Below are 7,848 nucleotides of genomic sequence, written 5' to 3'. Positions count from 1 at the left end.
TTTCCAACAATAGCATTTTCAGCCTCCTCTTTCAGTTTATTAACTTCAGGCTTAATGGGTGGTTTGGGTCACTCTATGAAATAGTTTGAAGAGATCACTGGTGGTTTTAACTGCACCAACCCATACTCATCTACTTCCATAATCGTGACCATGCACAAGTCCTTATAATGTGAAATTATATTGAATGGTTTTTATACTTGGAAGACCATCTTTTCATCATCCAGTCTCATTGTTAGAGTGCCATCTCTAACATCAATCAGTGTTCCTCTTATCGACAAGAATAGATATCCCAATATGATCGGTATCCTGTAATTTGAATCATAATTAAGAACAATAAAGTCAGTAGGAATAATTAACTTACCATCCTTAATGAGCATAACCTCAATAATTCCTTCGGGTTGTGCTTTTGTTTTATCCACAATTTGGAGAACCACAAAGTATGGGCTAGGCTTCCCCAATCCAAGGGCATTGAAAACAGACATGGGCATCAAATTTATGGTCGCCCCAAAGTCACTCAAGGTATACACCACATTAATATCACCAATTTGTATGGGGAGGGTGAATCTCCCTAGGTAAGATTTGTCGGTATATTTCTAATCACAACTGATCTTCACTCATTAGTAAGTGCCTCAATGTCATTCATCATTGTATTACTATTCACCATATCCTTCAAGTACTTGGAGTACTTAGGCATACCCTACAAAACATCTAACAATGGGAGGTTAATTTTAAGTTTTCTAAATGTGTCAAATAATTTCTTGAAATATTCATCCTCCTTAGCCTTTTCAGCCTTTGAGGAAATAGTGGTGGTGGTCTCCTAACTCGGAATTCCCCTAATTTTTAGAATCTATGAAGACCATTTTATTCTCCTCTGCCTTCTTTGGGACTAACTCTACATATACCTCATGATTTTTTTGGAGGTTTGTCAATAAAGTCTCTACCACTCCTCAAAATGATTGCCATTACTTGCTTTGGATTTTTTGTATCACTAGGCAAACACCCTTGAGTCTTGTATTATTGGCCTGAGCTAACTCCTTAATTGTGCCTCAAGATTTTTTTGAGCAAGTTGATAATTTTTAATATATTCATCAATCTTTTCTTGATTGGCCATAATCTTCTTCAAGCTTTCTCCAATATTACTGCCTGCATGTTTGGTTGCTGCTGAAACTACTAAGTCTAAACCTGATTGATTCCCCATGATTAGCTTGGGCTAACTATACAATGGTGGTTGTAGTCATTCCCATAATTCTTGTTATCCTTTTGTGCATTGCCCACAAAATCTATCGACTCTAGATTTGCTCTACATGCATTTGTAGAGTAATCACTAACACGACAAATTTCCACCAAGATGGTGTTTGCTAGCTGTATTCACTTGGGGCCGAGGTTGGTTCACACCCAATTTGCTGAAATATGTCATCATTTAATTTTGCAAGAGTGATAATTGAGCAGCCAAAGTTGTGATATTATTTACCTCAATCATAGCTGCAGGCTTTTTCACTGCAGTTCTGGAAATATCACCATGTTAATCAGGATTACCTTGTGTAATTTGATTCAGGATAGTATAAAACTCATTATATTTATCAAAAGCTTGACCACCTATAGCTTTATCTAACATAATTTTTGTGTTATTGTAAAAAGCTTTAACAAAGTGTGTCACACCCGATTCACAAGTTGTGATGGCACTTACTAAGAACCACAAGTAGGTAAGCCAACACCATAACCCGGAGCAAAGGTAATGGATTGCTTTGGTAGAAACACAAGACAAGGACCACAATAGATGAACACCATCATAAACAACAATGTTCCACAATAGACAATCAACTACGAATACCCATTCCCATGACCTAGTAATATCAGTACAAAAGCGTCAAAGTTAGATAATAGGAAATACAAATATAGTCTAATTAGTCTAATACATCTGTGGTGTATACAAAAAAGTGAATTAATATAGGAGAAAAATAGATGACTTAAAACTCTAAGAGCTCACCTTGTCTATGGAAGATAACCACAGGACGGTCTCACTTGAATAGTGGCAACTAGTACTCGGGTCTGCACCAAAAAGGTAACGAAGTTTAGTTTGAGTACCAAAACAACAAGTACTCAGTAGGCATAACTGAGCTAAATTAACATATAAAGATGATATAAAGTAAGACAATATATCTAAGTCAAGGTACAAAATCAAACCTGGATCATCTTCATCATCACCGAGCAAAACAACTAACCAAATAGAGCAATAGTACGACATCTCATAACAATACATACCAAAACCATCATATATAAAATGAACAATAGATCTGGAAATATAAAGAAACTTATATACAATTTCAATTGCATAAATACCAAGTTCAACACGCATAAAACTATTGAAGCATAAAGTAAAAGAACTTACCATGGTATCCCATAGCATAGGGAAGTACACAAAAAGAACATAAAATAAGGAACTCATCATGGCATCCCATACCACCGGAGAGTGCATCAATAGATCAAATCATCAACGTATCAAGATATGTATATATATAACCAACTTACATTTATCCAAGATTTCCTCATTTCCCATCAACAAACATTGCCAAGATGTATAAACATCATCAATTATCACAATTGAAATAACGCATACCAAGGTAATCATAACCATAGTCATATAGCCATTTAGATATCCATGATATCGATAAACTCTATCTAGTCATAATTAACTAACCAACACTTATCATCATTAACTACTAGTTTGCTAGTCATCACAAGGCCTCCAATCATTAGTCTATCCAATTCTTTATAAAATCCTCCTTCATGAAATAGCAACTAGTTTTTATCTACCAAGTAGCCAACATCCACCTCTATGAAAGATGTATAACTAAACAATAATAACTATTTAACCAAATCTCATTCCTAGTTATCATAGGTGCACTAGTCATTATATAGGAAGAGATTACATATATTTAAAGATACTCATCTATGTATTAACCAACGTCTTTTCTAGTTAGCAACATAATGCTCTATGTCCTTATTTACATAACCAATGACATTACATACTAGACATCATTATCACTAATCATCAACAATTCTAAGTCTATGAAACACCCTAGTTTTTGGACCTTATAAAATTTCTTGGAATTCCATTCTTCGGACCAAATACAACTCATGGGTACTATTTGTATACTAGGATATAAATGGTATGGTCCTATCGTATGCTGATCAGTAATAATGGGTGGGATATTTTTTGTTAGTAGAATGGGTACGACTTTGAGGTATGAGTCATAGGGCTTAGTTTGAGTCGTATCAAGGACTCGTATAGTAGGCAGTGTTTGACCCTCCTAGTATTTTATTCTGCCAGGGATATGGGTTATGGGTATGGATCGTATTCTTCGGTTATGACTTGGTTGGATGAACTGGATAGTGTTTGATCCAAGGGTTGAGGCTTGGATACGAGTGGTGGATACCGATCGTATAGAAGGGTTTGAATCATATGGGTCAGTCGTATCCCTGTGATGGGATTTTAAGGGATTTAAGTAGGGTTATTCTGGATATTTCTCTACTTACCCTAACTAGGACCCATGACTTCTAATACACTTACGAGGTTATTTACCCTATTATCTATTTATTATCACTTAGAAACTATTCCAAAATATCTCATAAATTATTCAAGAGCTTTTGGGGCAAGAAGTCTAGGGATTCATCTTGTGGATTTCTTTAAGGTTTGTGTTGGTGATTTTCTTCAATTAATTATTCGGTACAAGGAATAATTCTTTTCCCTCATTATAATTTCAACTAAAGGCATGGTTTATATGATTGATTTCATGGTGTTACTATTTCATAATTATGGTTTCCAACTATTATTTGGGGGTTTTGATATTGAATGCTTGGTTATGGTTTCCTATGATTTACTTACGCTTTTATATGGATCAATGATAGATATCGACAATTGGATTCCTTGGTAATGGTTTAATGGTTATTGGAATAGGTTTTGGTTATATTATGCCTCCAAGGTGTTCAATAAAATGCTTATAAAGATATGTTTATTTCATTAACTTCTTTTAATGGGATTCTTGAATGTTTTAAATTTTGTAAAGGGATTATACATGGTTTAAATGGTTTGAAAAGTCTAAATGATAAATGGTTATACTTGTGGGGAATATGGAAGTCTCCTAAGTGGTTTAATATGGTATATGGAAGGGCACTTAAAAATTCCCATAACCTAAATAGTTTGGCTATGGATATTACTTGCAAGTAAGGGGTGGTATGATGATACCACTAATATTGGCCCTGGTTAATAAATGGTAAATTAATTATTTAAACATGGTTTTAATTGGGGTTTAATGGCGGGGTGTGCAGCTAAGCCGTGGAAGGTGGCTGTCTAGGGGGGACTATAACCTAAAACTTATTTGCCGATATGAGTGGTCTTGATGAACATGCGTGTTTGTTACATTTTATTTGGGGGATGTACAAGTCATCATATGGGATATTCCCTGGTTGTGTGGCTATACGCACAAGGCCCCTTTCAGCAGGTGGAGCTAACCCCATATGGCTCGTTAGTAGTTAGGACAACAAAGCTATACAACCCTAGTATAACAATTTTAAATTTATGCTAAACTCGATTACCTTTACTAGCACTTATATATGTATAGTTGTATGCATTATAGATGGTTTCACTTGGTTTTATAACATGCATTATTTTATCCTTATCTTGACATTTATGGTAGAGGTCATTCGTTAACCCCCTCTACTAGCGGTTGTATACCTACGCTATGCAGAAATTGGTCATTCTACTCCACCTACTTAGCAAGCAAATTTGGTATAAGTATTTGGACTAAAGTGGTAAGCTTCAATCATTTTAGAAGGCATTATTTTATGTTATGGATTTCTTTAGACACTTATCTTTTATTTTGACTATTGGTTTTGGACATGGTTGGTGTCATGTCCCAGCTGGATTTGTTTACTCTTTTGGATAGAGTCTTTGTGGTACATTTGGGGGTTAGTATAGGCGGGATCAGTATTGGTGTCTACCTTGGCATTAGAATAAGCCGATGGGCTGACATCATTCGATATATTATTGGTTGTTCCATCCTACTAAATTTTAGGATTGATTTTCATATTATGTTTTGGTATTCCCTTTGGTTTATAGTTTATGGTTTGGTTTAGTATGGTTGGGCGGTTGGTGTGGTATGGTTAGGTCGATCATGATTGTGACCCTATCCCAGAGTCTTAATGAGAACAATAATGCTATCTTGTTATATGTTCAAAATTCAGCCTATTTAATGCTGGATATAGGTGGTTGGGTTGGGTAATAGGGGCGGTCCCCTATCTTTATTAGAATCAAGATGCCCATTACGATAAGGCTCGGGGTCAGGTCATGTTAAGTTGGTATTAGAGCCTAGGTTCATGGTCAACTGGGAAGTCCATAAAGTAGTGTTAAGTAGAGTCTATTTTAGGGGTGTGAAGTGCGCCACACTCATAAGAGAGGCTAAAAAATATTTAGGAATGTATCACTTTCTTACTATTCTATCTTCAAGCTTGAGTTCTCAATCCTGTAATCTTTTCTAATCCTTATTTGTTCGTATTTCAAATCATGCATCCTAGAGATGGAACACAAGGAAATTCTTCTATCCCATTTAAGGATAATAATGAATGGGTACGTCCTATGTCTGGAGTATATCTTTGATCTTATGGTCCTATTTATGATGGTGCTGGAGTTCTTTCTATTCTAGTTAGTCCTCCTAAGGTCCCTTAGGGCAGCATGATAAATGCAGAATTTTGTCTGTCTATCCATGTTATTGCCTAATTGGTTGTTGCTCAGGCTGAGTAGGGCACGGCTGGTGCTTTGACTACTGAGGCCATAAGGGTTGGTCAATTTATGAAGACAGATCCTCCAACTTTTACTAGAGTCAAGGTGGAGAAGGATCCACAGGGTTTCTTGAATGAGATTGGAAAGATCCTTTGGGAGATACAAGCTACTAATGTAGTGAGGGTTAACTTTGTAGCTTATTAGTGGTATGAGGAGTGCGATAGGAATAGAGGTGATATAGAAGAGGAAGGGTTGTGGGAGGTATTTTCTAATGCCTTCTTAGATTGGTTCTTTCCTCAAGAGTTGAGAGAAGCTAAGATGGAAAAGTTTGTGAACCTCAGGCAGGGGAGGAGGTCATTAAAGGAATATGCTTTGAAGTTCCATTAGCTATCAAGTTATGCTCCTAATTTGGTGGCTGATATAAGGCCGAGAATGAGGAAGTTCGCTTTTAGGTTGAATAGATATTTGATTCTAAAGAGCAATACGGCCTTGCTGATTATTAAAATAGACATCTGGAGGTTGACTGTTCATATGCAGTAGGTTAAGGATCAAAAAAAAGTCGGTAGTTTAGGAATAGGCAAGAAAAGAGGAACATTTTTTTTATCAAAGAGGTGTTCAGTCTTGGGGTGGTAGGGATGGTGGTAAGTGGAAAAAAAAGAAGTGGGGGAGTTCTGGCTCCTTTTTGGCCAGTGTTCCTTATCAGTCGGTTGACAGGAATCATTAAGGTGGTGATAATTCTCAGGCATATGTTGCCCAATCTTAGGTGACCGGAGGTCAGTCAGTTTTTTTATATCTTTCTTATCAATTTTATAGCCGTCCTCACTGGGACTATTACTAGGAAGAAAGGGACAAATGCTTCAAGTGTGGCCAGGTAGGCCATCGACTCAGGGATTATCCAGTCAATAAGGTAACTATAGGGGCGAATAAATTTCCTATGGCTTCATCTTCTGCCCCTACACCTGGTAGGGTGGCATCTGCTTCTGTTACTGCTCTTGGTTCTAATGTTGGTTAGAATAAGTTGTATGCTTTGGCATCCCGACAGGAATTTGAGGCATTACCTGATGTTATTACTAGTACATTACAACTTTTCTTTCATGACGTATATTGTTTGCTTGATTCGGGGTCCACACTTTTTGATGTGACTCTTTATGTAGCTATTTCTTTTGGATTTGATCCAAAATTTATTTTAGATTTTCTATTTATACCCTAGCAAGTGACTCGATTATTGCTAAGAGAGTCTATAAAAGGTATGTGGTATCTCTTGGTAGCAAGTAGACCTTGGTGGATCTATTTGAGTTAGATATGGTAGATTTTGATATAATTCTAGGTATGGATTTGTTTCATTCTTGTTATGCGTCTGTGGAATATCTAACCCATAAGGTTATCTTTAAGTATCCTGGTGAACTGATTATAAAATGGGAAGGTAGTTCCTTATCTCCGAGGTGGAGATTTATTTCTTATCTTAGAGCTCTGAGGTTAATCTCTAAGGGTTGTCTTTATCACTTGGTCTGGGTTAAAGATTTTAACTCGAAAGGTTCCTCTTTGTCTTCGGTCCCTGTAGTTAATGAGCTTCCAGAAGTCTTTTTGAATAATCTTCTTAGTGTTCCTATGGATAGAAAAATAGTGTTTGATATTGATTTTCTTTCAGTCACTCGTCCAATTTGTAATCATCCCTATAGAATGGCTCCGGCTGAGTTGAGGGAACTCAAGGAGCAATTTAAGAATCTTCTGGATAGGGGTTTATTCATCCTAGTATTTCTCCATGGGGTGCACCAGTGTTGTTTGTGCGTAAGAAGGATGGTTCCCTTAGGATGTGCATTGACTACAAACAGTTAAACAGGCGACGGTCAAGAACAAGTATCTTTTTCTTCAAATAGATGACTTCCTTTACCAGTTAAACGGTGCCAAGTTCTTCTCTAAGATAGATCTTTCGTCTGGGTACCATCAACTTAAGATTAGGCAGATGGATATCCCTAAGGCATCTTTTCTTACTTGATATGGGTATTTTGAGTTCTTGGTAATGCCATTTGGGTTGACTAATGCTCCGGCAACATTTATGGACTTGATGA

The sequence above is a fragment of the Capsicum annuum genome, chromosome 6 (assembly GCF_002878395.1).
Source record: "Capsicum annuum cultivar UCD-10X-F1 chromosome 6, UCD10Xv1.1, whole genome shotgun sequence".
In the NCBI taxonomy this organism is placed as follows: Eukaryota; Viridiplantae; Streptophyta; class Magnoliopsida; order Solanales; family Solanaceae; genus Capsicum; species Capsicum annuum.
The sequence above is the reverse complement of the archived record's forward strand: the minus strand, read 5'-3'. Positions refer to the sequence as shown.